This window comes from Cygnus atratus, chromosome 5 (assembly GCF_013377495.2).
Source record: "Cygnus atratus isolate AKBS03 ecotype Queensland, Australia chromosome 5, CAtr_DNAZoo_HiC_assembly, whole genome shotgun sequence".
Lineage (NCBI taxonomy): Eukaryota > Metazoa > Chordata > Aves > Anseriformes > Anatidae > Cygnus > Cygnus atratus.
Genome location: NC_066366.1, coordinates 8,139,376 through 8,154,811, shown reverse-complemented (window position 1 = coordinate 8,154,811; position 15,436 = coordinate 8,139,376).

Sequence of the window (15,436 nt, the reverse complement as noted above, 5' to 3'; positions counted from 1 at the left end):
TAAACCAAACCATTCTGACAAAGAATCAATATGGCATTGAGGGTTTCACGGGACAAGTCCAGTGTCTTTTTGGTAAGTGCAGTCATAAGTCACACTTATCAGCCTCACTGCCTGAAATTATATCCTGGACCAAGGGCTGATTTGCTTAACTTCAACTGTGAGCTGTATGATTCTCATCCACGTTTTTCAACACAACCAGAAACTTCCTTCATGTTTCCCCCTTGCCATCATGACTATTCCTGCACCATTACTGAAGCACATGGAAAGTTTCTAGAAAGCAAAGTTTCTCTATAAAATACCTATGTGTTTTGTTCAAATTTTTTAATTTGACGAGTTCCCACTGAATTAAAGACAAAACTCCCACAAACCACGCATGGATTATTTCAAAGTGCACGAGGGTCCAGACCCGTTCAGAAAATCTATTCAAAGTCAAGCTGAAGTTGGTTTCTGAAGTTGGTTTCAGGAAGTATTTGTGAGACAGTTTGCTACAAAGCAAATTCACTTGGTGAATTTCCATAGAAATTATTCTTGGCTGGTAGGCTTCCCAGCTCAGGGCAAACCTCAGGATTTTTCAAGCAGAGGGAGCATGGGGACCCAGTGCCAGTTTGTCACGGTGATCAGGAGGCAGATGACAGGCAGATGATTTTTTTACTACAAAACCACAAAGCCAAAATCCTTAGATTCACAGTACCAATTACAGTGCTAGACTTGGGATTTCTAGCAGCCAATAGCAACAATAACGCTCATGGTATTGATTTATTTTCTTTGTTCAAGAGGCCCTGGGAGAATATTTATTTAAGAAATACCATACATTGGCATCCCATAACAGCATTTTTTGCCTTGTAGGAAATTTGAAAGCAATTTGAAAACAAACAAATCAACCTTGCAAACCACAGTGTTCTCAGCTAGCTAGCTCGATCCTCACACAATATTTTAATTAGCATTTAAAGAATAAACTGATTTTTTACATGTCATGCCCTAGGTATGTTTTTTAATCCTTAGCGTGTGGGTCTGCTGAATGTATTCTAGTTACTTCTCATAGAGATCAGACATATTCAATAGTTCAATGGATCTCCCTTATCTACATTGTGTTGGGTGTTATAATATACCTTACTATACATAGCAAGTAACACCACTTCTTATGTGTTGTTGCTGTTGTTGTTTGTTTTCTGTTGCTTGTACACTACCTTAAGGGCCACAGGTTTTGTTCCAGTGATACATTTAAGAAGATTTAGCAGAGCAAGCAGGATAACATCTAATGGTTCTGATTAGATTCCAGGTTCATTTTTGGAAATATTAAATGTACCACATTTGCTGCAAGTACCAGAATTCTTGGTTCAGATATTTCCTACTAAATTAAAACTGGGTTAACAGAAGGTAGCATGCAGCTGGTGTCAGAAGAATGACGTGTTCAGAGAAAAAAAAAAAGTGATGCCTTTGCCTAGTGTAGCCTTTTCTTAAAGAGAGACAAACTATTTATTTCTTCTAGGAAGTGAATAACCATGTTGCATATACATCATCTAAAACAGAGTACGTTGCTAAAAATGTTCCATATACGGTCACATCAAGGACATTTGGGTTATATTTGGACTTTTGAAAACCTAATCCAAATTGCCAAATGATGAAATACATCATAACCACAATGGGCTCCAAGAGGAGCCTATTTCTTTTTGCCAGCTGATGTCCAGACCTAACCCAGAGGCGAAAGACGGGGGATGAATCCCAGATGTAAAACATGTCTTTACTGTTATGTTATAATGTCTTTGGTTAAGAGGAACTTTAGCAAAGCAACCAAAGAACACTCTCTATCTTCAGTTTTCCATTCAAAAAAAAAAAAAAAGCTTTCAAAGGAAACTCTCAATAATAGAGCAGCAGCTGCTTCATTTTGTTTCTCAGAAATACCACATGGTGATGATTTTACAAGTAATTGTTGCAGATGTTTACCTTGTTGTGAACTACTGCCCTATTTAATATCTGCCAAACGGGAGCTTACTTGTAAACATACAAACTTTTCCATATGTTTTCTAGCAAAGCTTTTACAGAAAACCTTCAGCTACATACAAAAGGACTCCAACAAGTAAAACACTTTGAGGTCCTGCCACCTCGTGAATTCTGTTCTCATTTGTGAAAGTGTTGCCACTTGAGAAGGGTTTGCACAAGGAGACAAAGAATAAAAAAATGAAATTAATGGTCATTGCAACCAAAAACTTCAACATGCATCCAGAAAAGAAGCTGTGTAAAAAAAATCTGTGCCAAAGAGAGCTTCTTGCAGCAGCTAGCAGGGTCTAATGCATTAAACATGCATTAAAGAGAGAGAATGCAAGCACTTATATTCTCAAAGTAAAATGAGACTCACATTCTGTTTTCCTTTTTTACTGATTGTCCCTTCCTAGAACGTATGTTTACCTTGTCAGCCAAGAATGACATTAAATTTCACAAGACAAATAGCAGCTTCCGTAATAAATGGTTTCTAAAGGATTTAGGTGTAAATCAGAGAAATTTCAAATCTGTTGATTATGCTGTACTAAGCTACTTGACAAGCCCAATCCATTGCTGAAAAACACTCAGCAACTTCTTGCTATTTGTCATGTTCTTTAGAGCTCAGAACAGAAAATACTCTCTTTGCTCGACTGCATGCTTCCACTAGCCTTCCAGAAGGCTTTCCTGGGTTCTTCCCCAGCATGTAATTTTCCTGATACTTCAGTATCTATTTATACCACATTTAATATTTATAATGGGAGTGAGATACACTTTACACAAATGCAGCGTTACACAGTTGCAGTGGCTGAGAGAGTCACCAAAACTTTATCAAGTATAAATTGTTCACATACAACTTTTATGATTTGATGCTGTAAAAGAGAAGAGGGAAAACACAAAGCAGTAACCTAAGTGACCAGTGAATGACATTATCATCACAGGGCAGTGCAGCAATCGTATAAATACACATATCACAAAGAAAAAATATTCCTTTTGCATTTTAGAAAGCATAAGAGCATGTGTGTGGCCCTTGCTGCCCATAGCACAGCTGCTGCATACAGTCCTTCTCCCTCATTGCCGACAGGAATACTTCATCTCCTCTTGTGTACAGGAAATTTAAGGGACGATGCTATGCAAATACATTTTTGTAGTTTCAGTCCAGACTAACAAGTCATAGAAAATCTTACCTCACACCCACAGTATTCATGTACACAACCCTGTCTGCAAAGTAGCATTAACCAAACACATTTCTTGGTGCGGTAGGTTTCTTTGGGAAGACAGAATATGGTACAGATACAGTCTCAATTTTGCATGGACCAAGTTAAAAGCAGTATCATTACTCACTTAGTTGCCTTAGCTCAAAACAAGTTCAGACACACTAGAAGAGTACAGTGAAGAGAGCATATGGTGAAAAATGTTCCTTTCAACCTTCGCACACCAGCCCAAAGACTCAATTTAAACACTTCAGAGAGGGCAAGGCACTTCAGCATCTGCTAATGAGCACAGGAGCTTTGTTACACAGGTTGAACTTAACTAAGGATCCTTTCCTAAAGTACGTGAGCAGAGCTCTTCCAGTAATGACGCTAACACAAAAGGCTTCTGATATACCTCCCCCTCAACCAGAGTGACAGATGTCTGATATGTTTTACTCTTGAGTTAAGACTTCTTCATCTGTTATGCTCTGTTGCTAATACTGATAGGTTAAATAAAAACTCATTATAGTACCTATATTTAACACTTTGTGCACTATGTAAGAGAATATTCTTATTTTAGAATTAATAAACATGTAAATGTCTTAAAACACATTTAAGACGATGCGTTGTCCTGCCCAGCTAGAAATGTTTTGTATTTCCCTGCAACTCTTATAAGTATCAAAGTTGCTAAGATTAATGTTCATATCGGAAAATGTAGAGCATTTCCATTTAAATAAAGCTCAGCATTAGTGTATACAGTCCTCACCCTGAAAAAGGGGTTGCCAAGGGACTACAGTGTGCTATTCCAAGAGAAAAATCAAATAGTAATTCTACGTTATATATTTCTAATTATAATCAACTACAAAGCCTTTCTTAATGAGACAACTGTGTAAACAAGGATTGTTCTTACAGATTATAAAACTACTTGCTCTAACAGTCGGTATTACTAACTCCAGAACAGAGATGCTGCTTTATAAACACAAAAATCATTTTCATTATTATTTTCTGTTGATAAATTACCTATGGGATGTTTGATACTGAGTGCATCAGTGTCATTCTTAGTCATCTGGCCACAATGGACTTTGAATCTGTCCTTCTGTCCCCTCACTCCTTTTTGCTAGTGCCACGTGTTATATTGCTTCTAGTATTCAGTCCTGTGCATGCAACTGGATGTGCACTGGACCTCTAAGACCACAAATAATCCCATTGAATGCCTCTACAATATTTTACTTGGAAGCACTGCATTCATTCATTACTCAAAAGTTGAAATTTTGAATGCATAAGAACAATATAATCTTCTCTGTCTCATGACTGGAGACTAGATTAACACAGTTCTTCAAAACAAATTTAAAAAGAGGCTGGAATAAAAAAGATTGAAAACAACTGCCATCTGATGAAATGAAAGGATTATTCTATATATAGTCACAAAGACATTTTTCCTTTTTTTAAATTATTCTCTTAACACGGGACATGATTTTACTTCTGTGAATGTTTCTGAGTGTCAATACATTGTTAAAATATCTTAGAAAAAAAAAGGCATGGCAAAAGAACGAAAAATCTCAGTCAAATCTAAATTGAGCAAATGTTAACAAATGTTTTGGCAGATATTCCCTCAGTTTAATTACAGAATGAGTCATGTTTAACTATCCTTCTGGGTTACAAATGGAGAGTTCCTTCAAAGATTTATTCCATATGTAGATACAACGTGCATATTTAACAGTCTTATGAATATGTTTTTTCAATATACAGCTGCTGATAATATGCACTATTTACAAAATTAGAACAATGCTCATTTGGATTCCTGAGACAAAGGAGATGTGTTATTACCCTATAATGTGTTTTCCTTTTTAGAATAGAACAACAAATCAGATTATTTTAGATAATACTCTGAAACCAAGGAAAACTTGCGTTATTGTATTAAAACTTAAAATGGAATGACCTTAAAGAACCATCTGAAACTCTTTGATATGAAGAAACTATAGTCAGTGGTTCTCAGTTTTCAGTCTTTCTTTCCAGGGATCTATGGACTATTTATTGAAGGGATCCACAAAAACTAATTATGGAAAGCAAATGCATTGTATGTATCTTCCACTGGGAAAGTTTTTATGGGCATTCAAAAACTGGCAGAGGTTGAAACCCATTAGAACTACAGCCTTTTCTCAGGTGAAACAAAAGTTTTGCTAAAATAAGTTTAAGAAGTGGTGAAAATACTTTCAGACATGCAGATTACCTCCTCTCAAAAGGAAACCAAGGTGTTTACTTCTGTAAAAAGGTTAAGAATGGTATGGAGCCAGAGCCCTTCAAGCTGCATGCTAGGGATTATAGATCAGGCCTTGCTCCAATGCTGAAAGGCAAAGCAGTCCTGTTATGAATCAGGGAAGTCACTGAAATGAAATGATTGCTATGTTCCAACACAAAGGTCTAGGCAACAGCAGCTCTAAAGAGAATGCGATATTATGCAGAGAAATGAAAGAGAAATGCTGCTTATATATGTGAGTTCAACTGCAATTTGTCTTGCTATCATATTTTAATCTTTGATACTTGTGGATATTAGAAGTTAAACAATTAAAACCACGAGTTTACTGCTACCAAATACACACACCTATTGCTTAGACACTACAGTGGCACATATAAATTACCAAGGTTAAAGCTATCAGCTGACATCAGTTGACAGAGATGCGTCCCTCTCACATGCACTGGTATGAATAGTTTTTTGCCATACAACAGGAAGCGTGGGTTAGATGAGTTGGTTCTCAATCTGCTATAGTGTGCAAGTGTGTACCTGTGGCACATTTTTCTACTTCTGTTCTCCCTAAAAAGCCTCATAGTTTCTTCACCTCCTAAAACCTAACTGAATGAATTACAGTGCTAACTACTTGAATAGGAGGATATATCCACTGGAAACCCTACATCCATTTCTACATTCAACCCTGACCATATACGTTTCCTGGCAGACCCAAGATTAATGTGTTACATTTTTAGAAGAGGTATTAGTTACTTGGGCTTTTCTGCTTTCAATTTTTAATGAGGTAGCATTCTATCTTTGTACCTTCATTTCCATCCTATGAATGAATCATAAAGAATTATCAATACAAATGCTTTCAATGTTTAGCTAGTTAAGGTACCATTACAATATCCATCATTATGTTCAGTTATCAAGAAATTACTTCTGCATCACAGCTGCATTCCACCTACAAAAATGTGGGGTGGGGATGGACTCTAGTGAAGAAAACTTCAGGTGTCTAGATATTTCCTAGCAATAACAATATAAAATGTTCTGGCCCTTTTGTGTTCAAAATGCAAATAAAAATTAGAAGCTGAGCATTTTAATGACTTACTGATGTCGCAAATGCATTTAATTTTGACAAGACATGCATCTTGTTCTTGTATTACTTGTGTTATGCTACACTTTTTTCTGTAGTATTCCGTTAACTTTCCAAACTTTGGAATTCTAAGAAGGAATAGATTTTATATTCTCCTCTGTTAACATGTTGTTAGCAAATATAGACAAATATTGATTGGGATGGAGGTGTCCTCTTTACCACAACTCAGACTATTTCTTTTGAAAACTGTCTAGTTCAACATAAAAAAGAAACACAAAAATGAAATACACCTATAGAAATTATTCTGACTCTAGGCAGTTACTTATTAAAAATCACTGCATTACTTATTAAAAATCAAATATCAGGTTAAATTTTCAGTCAGAAAAGGCAGTCACATGTTATAATGATGCCCAAGGCAGTATCTAAATATCTTCCTGATTTTGGAAGAATTCTAAATAAGCACTGAGGCCTTAAGATCGTATCTATAGTGGTTTCCAGGGTTTTCCCTTATTTGTTGTTTTTTAGATGTAGCAAGCATGGTAACTGTAGTTATCTATAAAATTAAAATATTTTAAAATAAATTATTAAATTTATATTATCAGTAATTATTTTATTTGAAAAGTATTTCATACTGGGAGCTCTCAGAAGAAATGGCCATTGAAATACTCCACTGGTTGTACGATAAAATATTCCTGGCTACTTTTCTTCCAGTCCATGTTTGAATAGGTCAGCAACAATTGGGCACGCTACAACACATTCTCAGTTATTCAAATATCCCAGAGTCTAGCCTTGAAATCATGGAATAAATGAATGCCTCCTTTTTTAAAAAACACTGTGATTGTAAAGAAGCTAAGAACGTCAAGAATGGACACAAAAGGAGAAATTTCTGGGGAATATAGCCCAATTGTCATTAGCATTCTCAACAATCACAGGATAACCCAGAGTTGAATTTCTACTAACATCACAGAAGTATTTGTACGCTCCACTCCTTCTACAAAAGAACTACATATTGTGACAGACTGTTCACTCTCTTGGCTACAGAAGGGAAGGCAGATGATGAGAGGTTACAGTAGACTGCAGATTAATATATGAAAAGTCTGACTTGATTCTGATAAGATTTCTTAAATAGGAAAAGGAGATGCATTGGCAGGTGCTGAGTAGTAAGGTTATGGTGGGGGGAAGCACTGAATCACTTTCTGTGGAAGCACAGAGCCGTGCATTTGTCTGACAGGCTTGGGATTTAACGATTAGATTGTCTTCAGGAGCAATCACGTGTTTCAGACTCGCTACTGCTGTCCACCACCACTACTTCTTCATGATGCTAGGGCCCCTTACATAGCAGCATTTCAGTGGCTAACTCTGGGTGTAATTTTACTTTTAGCATAAAAGTGCATTTTTACACTGCAGCTAAGGAATCTCATTCAAAAACAACATAAAACCACAAGAAAACTAAAAAACAGGCACTATCTGGTTAAAGAAAATGAAAGCACATTCTCTTTTCACAGTTAGATACCCAATAAAAACTGAAACGAAAGTCTGAAAATAAATTGAGAAATAATTTTTAAGGGGTATCATTTTTTGCATAGATAGTTAGGCAAATCTGGTTCCTTTGCTAAATGATTATGTTTGTATATTTGTACTTATATTCTCACATGCATTTAGAATACATAGAAAACTTACCATGACAATTTTTTGCCTTTTAATTCACATGGTTGCAATGAAGTTTGATGAGCACAAGGCACTTGGAAACCCTTGGATGAAAGGCATCGTATAAACATTATTCAACAGCACTTCAATTATCAGTAATTCAGTATTCACAAGTCATAAAATAAAGACTTGGTTGCTGTCAGTTCCAATTTCTCTAGTAGAAAGGCAATAGTTCTGATAAGCAGAGAGAAAATAACAGTAAAAACATGGAGACAAACACTGATTTCTAAAGCTGAGTACTGCATCTTTTATTACAAAACTTTTGGATGGAAATACTAACAGACTTTTTTTAACTATTACAGAAGATACAGATCATTTGTGAAACTTACGCCTTTTTAGTAGCTTTTATAATCATAAAAAGTATGTTTACTGTTCCTACTAACTGATTGCCTTGCTGCAGTACAAGCTAAGAGATCAAAGAATGTGCTGGCAGTGGAAGCAGAATTGCTAAATCCAATATCTTGACTCATTCTTTTCATTTTAAGACAGATGAGAAAACTGGCAATGCACTCTATATCTGTATTTGTGCCAAACAGCATTGTCCATCTAGCATAACTGATCCAGCAATTATAGTCAGAAACTAGAACTTAAAGAAAAATAAATTTGTGCATCAGTGTCATGGTGATGTGGCATCATACAGTGTTAAGCATGAGAAATATCCCTTATCCTCATACAGACTAACTAGTCAACAGTGTCCCAGACAAATGAGGACTCTACACTTTGATTTTAACATAAATGATAACCACTTTATTACAGATATGGGTAGAAGAGGATGGAAAGATTTAGATCATGTTTGTTTGTTTGTTTGTTTTTTCCTCTTACTACACTATCCTTTTCCTGCTGAAAACAGCAGAGCTAACACACAATGCTCAAAGTGACCAGAGGCAGGCAGAGAAGGGGGGGGGGGGGGGGGGAGGGAGAGAGAACCCACTATGATTTTTCCTTCTTTGAGCAGTAAGATCAATACCAATACTTGCAGCTAGAAAAGAAGAAGAAATTGTTATTTTTGGAAACAAGATAAAAGAGAAGCACTTTTTAATGCAATGGGTAATGAACTAGATTAAGCTGTGAGAGGGATGTGATATGAAGTCATGGAAGCTGACACTAAAGGCAAGTTCAATACAAAGGGGGGAAGAATTAGATAAATTAATGTTCAAAACATTCATAAATTGACTTTAAAATGATTAGAGATTTATCCTTAACCATTCATAATACATCAGTGAAGGATGCTGGGAAACAAAACACAGAAACTACCAGGATCACAAGCTCATCTCTTTTTGCCACATGTAGGAAGAAAGTATAGGCCTGAAAGGACTTGTAGTGCATCTCTCTCATTCTTAAGCTCTTCTCTGTGGGTCTGAAACAAATCAGAACTCTAACCATAAGTTAATAAAAATTTCCTTGAAAGAGCTACAAGGGAAAACAATGCAATCAGATATTCCCAATACCAAGTAAATATTTGTTTTTCATGTTTTAAAGTTTTGTTTCTTTAAATGCAAAAGAATAATAGAATTGTGTACTAATTGATTTGATCCCATTTAGGATTGTTGAAATTTCATAAAGCACAGAGGCAGCACTAGATACGTTTCCCATTTTAATACCTCTACTTTCCTATGCAAGGCAGATTAGACTATATGGGCAGCCAAACTATGCACAGGGTATTTACTAAAGAGTATTTTCTCACACAAGCTAAGTAAAAAGCAATTCTGTGTTTTCTATGTAAATATTGAACTTCCATAACATTCCCTGCTTAAAAAGATGAAGTGTTCTGGTATTGGCTGTTATTTTGCTCTCACCACCGTGTCCACTATGGACCATTTCCAGACCTGGATACCTTACAGTTAATACTTGCTCATGTTTCTTCTCTGATCCTAAATCAGAATTCATGAGACAAATGTTAAAGTAATTCAGAAAAATGCAAGGGACCACACAGATGCCAGTGGACGCCTTGGGCATTTCATTTATAAATGCTTTGTGCTAAAAGGGCTCTAAGTAGTATAAATTAATATCATTTAGTATTCATTAAGACTGGTTAATAGGATATTATACATAAACTATTATCAAAAAGTTAGATGAGCTTAGAGAAGTTAGCCACTTCCACGTCAGGAGGAAAGATTTGTGCCTAATACCTTCTGTTTGAAAATTTTAGGGAGAAAAAAACCAACACACTACAGGCTGCCAGCAGTGAAATAGAGTGGTGAAGCATTCTAACTCAGCAGCAAATTTGTTCTTCCACTTGATTTCCACTCCTTCTTTGTAGCTTTGTTCCTGTAGTGATGTGTATATGGTAGGCACTATCAGCTCCAGACTCTGTCCGTCACATCCCAAGCTTATGGTAGGACAAGGCCAGTCAAACACCAAAACCCCTTCTTTCTCCCCATTTCTATAGTCTCTGAAGGAAAGAAATCCAGGCAACAGATCAGAGAGATCACAATGACTGGCAAATGAAGATTGTAGACAAACCTTCTCCACAGTTTGGATGGTGCCTGTATCTAATCAGCGCACCAAGGTAGCAAAAGGCACAAGCAATCTTGGAAGCATTACTTAAGTATTATCCACACACTTCATGTAGGTCCTCTTTCCTAGAGCTGCCCTGAATTTGTTAAATGAACCTCCTGCTGAAGCATATAGGAGTTACAGCACAGTGACCAGGCTCAAATCATTGCTGGAATTAATAGGCTCCTGACTTGCTGTGCTCCTACACCTGACATAGCAAGGCCACAAGGTAAAGAATATATTCTGAACACCCTAAATATAGACAGACTAAACAAAAGGAGACAGACCAGCTTCTTCAATCTCTGCATACGTCAGGCTGTAGGGATGCACTTGTCTTCCTGAACACACTGAAGTTATTATTAAATAGGTTAATGCACTCATTCATGGTTCAAAGTATTCATTGCTATCAACTGAAAGTCAGCAGTCCACCCTGAGTTCTGACTCCATCTGATGAATTACCTTGTCTGCAGTACTGGAGCTATAAATGAACACAACATCTGTTGGAATGCTAGGTTTGAAAGGCTGGCTGAATAAATCACTCTGCAGAAATTCCCAAAGCTACTAAGGCTCTTTCCATAGCTTCTGTCCTTTGCCCTTCCCTGTCATGCATATATCCATACTTCTTCCCATCTAGTGGGAATTATTTTAGTATTGTTGTTTGCTCCATTTCAGTGTCTTAAAGGCATATGTTCTGTGGGGCCACATAAGAGGGTCAGCGGTGGTGGTAAGAGCTATTACTCTCTATTACGAAGCATAGAAAGTTCAGTTACTGCTTCAGCAGAAAGATTATTAGTGCTGTTTTTAACCTCCATGTTTGGAAAGAGCATTAATAAATTAAAAAGAGTGAGTATATAAGATAGTAATTTGTGCTCGGTTCTTTGGCAGCAGTAAAGAAAATAAGAATAGATTTGGCAGGCTCTCCTTGTCTTGTTAGGCTTTGCCTTCTGGTATCTCCTTTTCCCAGTCCTCCTCTTTGCAGATTAAATAGGAAGACTCTCACAATTTGAGAAGACAGCTGTTGGGTCTCAATGGGGATTGCAGTTTGTCTCTTGCAAGCTCACATTCCCCTCAGTTTTTACTGGTACTTAATCAGATTAACTGTCCATGGTTAGGGAGGGGAGAGCTGCAACCAGGAAATGCCTGATCCCAAATGTCAATTTCCATCAGGCACTGCAGCATCGTATTTTGACAAAAAATATTTCTGGTTTAACATCTTCATTAAAATGCCAGGTCTCCTAACAAGTAGTTAAAAACAAACAACTTTTCTTAAATAATAGTGTTCAGTATTTCAACATAAAGTGATTGACCAGCCCTAAAATTGGTGTCAGAATTATTTATGGTTTAAATACTAACCTGAAATTTTGAATCGGACACCATCCACACATATACAAACGTCAGATGGTCATTTTTATAATCCATCATAAATCAGACCTCTTGATAAAGAATTAACTCAGTTAAAGTTTCAGGGGAAAAATAGTTTTTTAGCCACTTAGTCTTTTGGCCTTTGATGCTTCATTGAACAAACATTTTCTTAAAGTGCAGCCTAGCTACCCAGGTATTATAAATGCATTCCTTCTCCTTCTGAAAGAATAGAAAACGTAACATTTCAATAGATTGGTTAATAACTGATGTTGCTTACTGTCCCTCTGTATGTATTTAACTTTATATTTGTTTTGAAATGTGGATAAGTGAAAGTTATCTTCACTGTTAGATTATGTCATGCTATATTTTTTCTTTTTTTTTTTTTTTGATCTGTAAGTTAAATCAGAAAAATTAATTCTGCATACAAATTAACACACTAGAACTCTCTCGGGATCAGCACCTATGATTGTACCCTGCAGCAGATAAAGTGGAGGCAGAGAAAAGGAGTTGAAATATAGAGTTAGCAAACAGCTGATGGTAGTAGATAACATGGGATTCACAGTCCCACTACCATCCTCTTGAGCTGACCATGCCCTCTTACATTACAGGTAGAATACTATTTCCTTATTAAACATTTTGTTCTAGTACATCAACAAACTTTTGTATTTGCATGCTAGCAAACGCATTTAAAATAAGGTTTGTCCATGGATCACTCATTGCATGCAACCCCATATTTTCATGTGGGGTAAAACATTTTAATTAAAGTGGCTTAGGTGTTCCTGAGAAAGTAAAAGACTCATGAAACTTAGTTGAAAATTTAATTAGCAAAGGTTATTTTTTAATATTGTTCCCAGTGATTTTTTTCTCACTTTCATTAATAGGTTAAGAGTGTAGATTACAAATACTGAATAACATTAAAAAATAATAATGATATCCAGGTTTCTATCAAAGTATAATTCAAGAACTCATTTCCTCATTACAAATTTTAAATCGCATGCACATTTTTCCCCCTTTACTGAGGAATTTAATATCTAACTTTGACATATGCTCCACAGACTTATTGTAACTGTTACACGTTAAAAAAAGCTAATGAGGGAAGACTTATTTATAGCTTAGCCTTTGGTGGTACGAATTCTAGACAATTTTTGATTCAAGCTTTATAACTTTAGAAGTAAAAATTAAAAAAAAAAAGAAAGAAAGAAAGAAAAAAAAGAAAGAAAGAAAGAAAGAAAGGAAAGAAAAAGAAATCCCTGAAGCTAAAGGGTATAAAAAAAGGAAAGAGGAGATCTCTTTTTCTATAAAAGTACTGGCATTTATGTTCCTATTAGTCATCTTTGTCATTTTAACAGCAGCTCTCATGCTTTACATCTCAGGTCTTTGATGCACCTTACCAACCATAATGAATACATCTTAATGTAACTGTGAAGCAGTAAGATAGTGCCCTCAAACTTAGGATGAGAAAATGAAACATACATACAAAAAGGATTTATGACCCAGTTGTTGAGCATATTGAGCCATTGAATCAGACTGTAAGTAATTTTTAAATCACCTGAAACCAAGTGGTTAGACCAGCTCAGTGACCCTAATTGGATCCTAGGAGAAAGACATCCCCAGGAAGCCATAATGTTGTTTATTTTAGTAACTGCTAATATAATGAAAGAGAATACTGCCCCGTTTAAGAACCTTGCACTCATTCACCTTCTTGAAATTATCTTAGATATGTATACGTATATTTATATATGTATATAAATATAATTTTATATATATATATATATATATACACGTAAAATCAGCCTAGCTATTGTAAATCAGTACTTTCTTAAGGAACACTGATTCAAGAGGAAAAAGTTAATAAGTTATTCCTGTGATGCCCATATGTCAGAATACAGGACTATGAGGTAGGAAACAGAAATCAAAAGGGTCAATGCTATTTTTGCATTTCATTACATTTTTTATGCATTGCAGGTTTTTAGAGCCACTGTGTGGTGTGACAAGGAGGTGCCTGATAAATGCATATAGCTAAGCTCTGCTTCCTTTCCACTACTTGACTGACACAAATGGAGCAAATGCTCTTCCCTCTGTATTTTAAGAACTTGGGGACATGCTGCTTATTCTGTTCATATGCTGTAAAGAAACACAGACACTGAAAATTTTCTATAAATGAAAACAAGTGATTCTCTCTCCACAAATGATGGCTTAATTGAAAGCTATACAGAAAGGAAATGTACTAAGATTCAGTTTCTGACAGTCCACGTTAACGCAGTTTCTTCCTTGTGGTCCAAAAAGACAGCGTTTATCACTATAAAAACTGTAATCCCTGTTGGACAGCCTGGTTCAAAAATAGCAAACCATCTCTTTATTTCATGCTATTTATGCTGGGCTGATTTATCCTATTCATGGGCTTATGCACTAAGTTTAATCCTCAGAATTCTCAAAACAAACAATCCATAATAATCACATGCAATGCAGATTTTTTTTCAAGTGCAATGGAAGAGATTATTTTAAACCTTACATTCTTCCCGTGAAACACTGCAGAAGTCAGATTACGTGTTCTGACACCAAAAAGATCAGACTCTGGAAACATCAAGATGTAGTTTCAAGAGTGTCCTGGTTTCAGTTAGGACAGAGTTAATTTTCCTCCTAGTAGCTGGTAGGGTGCTATGTTTTGGATTAGGATGAGAAGAGCGCTGATAACATGCTGATGTTTTAATTGTTGTAGAGCAGTGCTTACACCAAGCCAAGGAACTTTTCAGCTTCTCGCTCTGTCCTGCTAGCGAGCAGGCTAGGGATGCAGCAGGAGCTGGGAGGGGACAGACCCAAGACAGCTGGCCCAAACTGGCCAAAGGGGTATTCCATACCATCTGATGTCATGCTGAACAATATATAGGGGTGGCTGGCCGGGGTGGAGGGGGGGCTGGCTGCTCGGGGATAGGCTGGGCATCAGTCAACGGGTGGTGAGCAATTGCATTGTGCATCACTTATTTTGTACACATTATTAATACTATTATTATTATTATTATTATTATTTTCCTGTCTTAATAAACTGTCTTTATCTCAACTCACAGGCTTCACTTTCCCGTTTCTCTCCCCCATCCCAGAGAGGGAGGGGGGAGGGTGAGCGAACGGCTGTGTGGTGTTTAGCTGCCAGCCAGGCTAAACCACAACAAAAAGGACCATAATGTATACTCATTCAAGGAAAGAGATAAGGGAAGGAACACAATAATACCTAAAGGTGGCAAGTCCATGTTAAATTCACGATTCTCCACCAACAGTTTAAACTATCAACATCTCCAGGCAAGGGGACACCGTAGTACAGTGGCCTTCAGGAATGGAGAGGAAGCATTATTGAAGGACCACCTTGTCTGGACAGAATTCGTA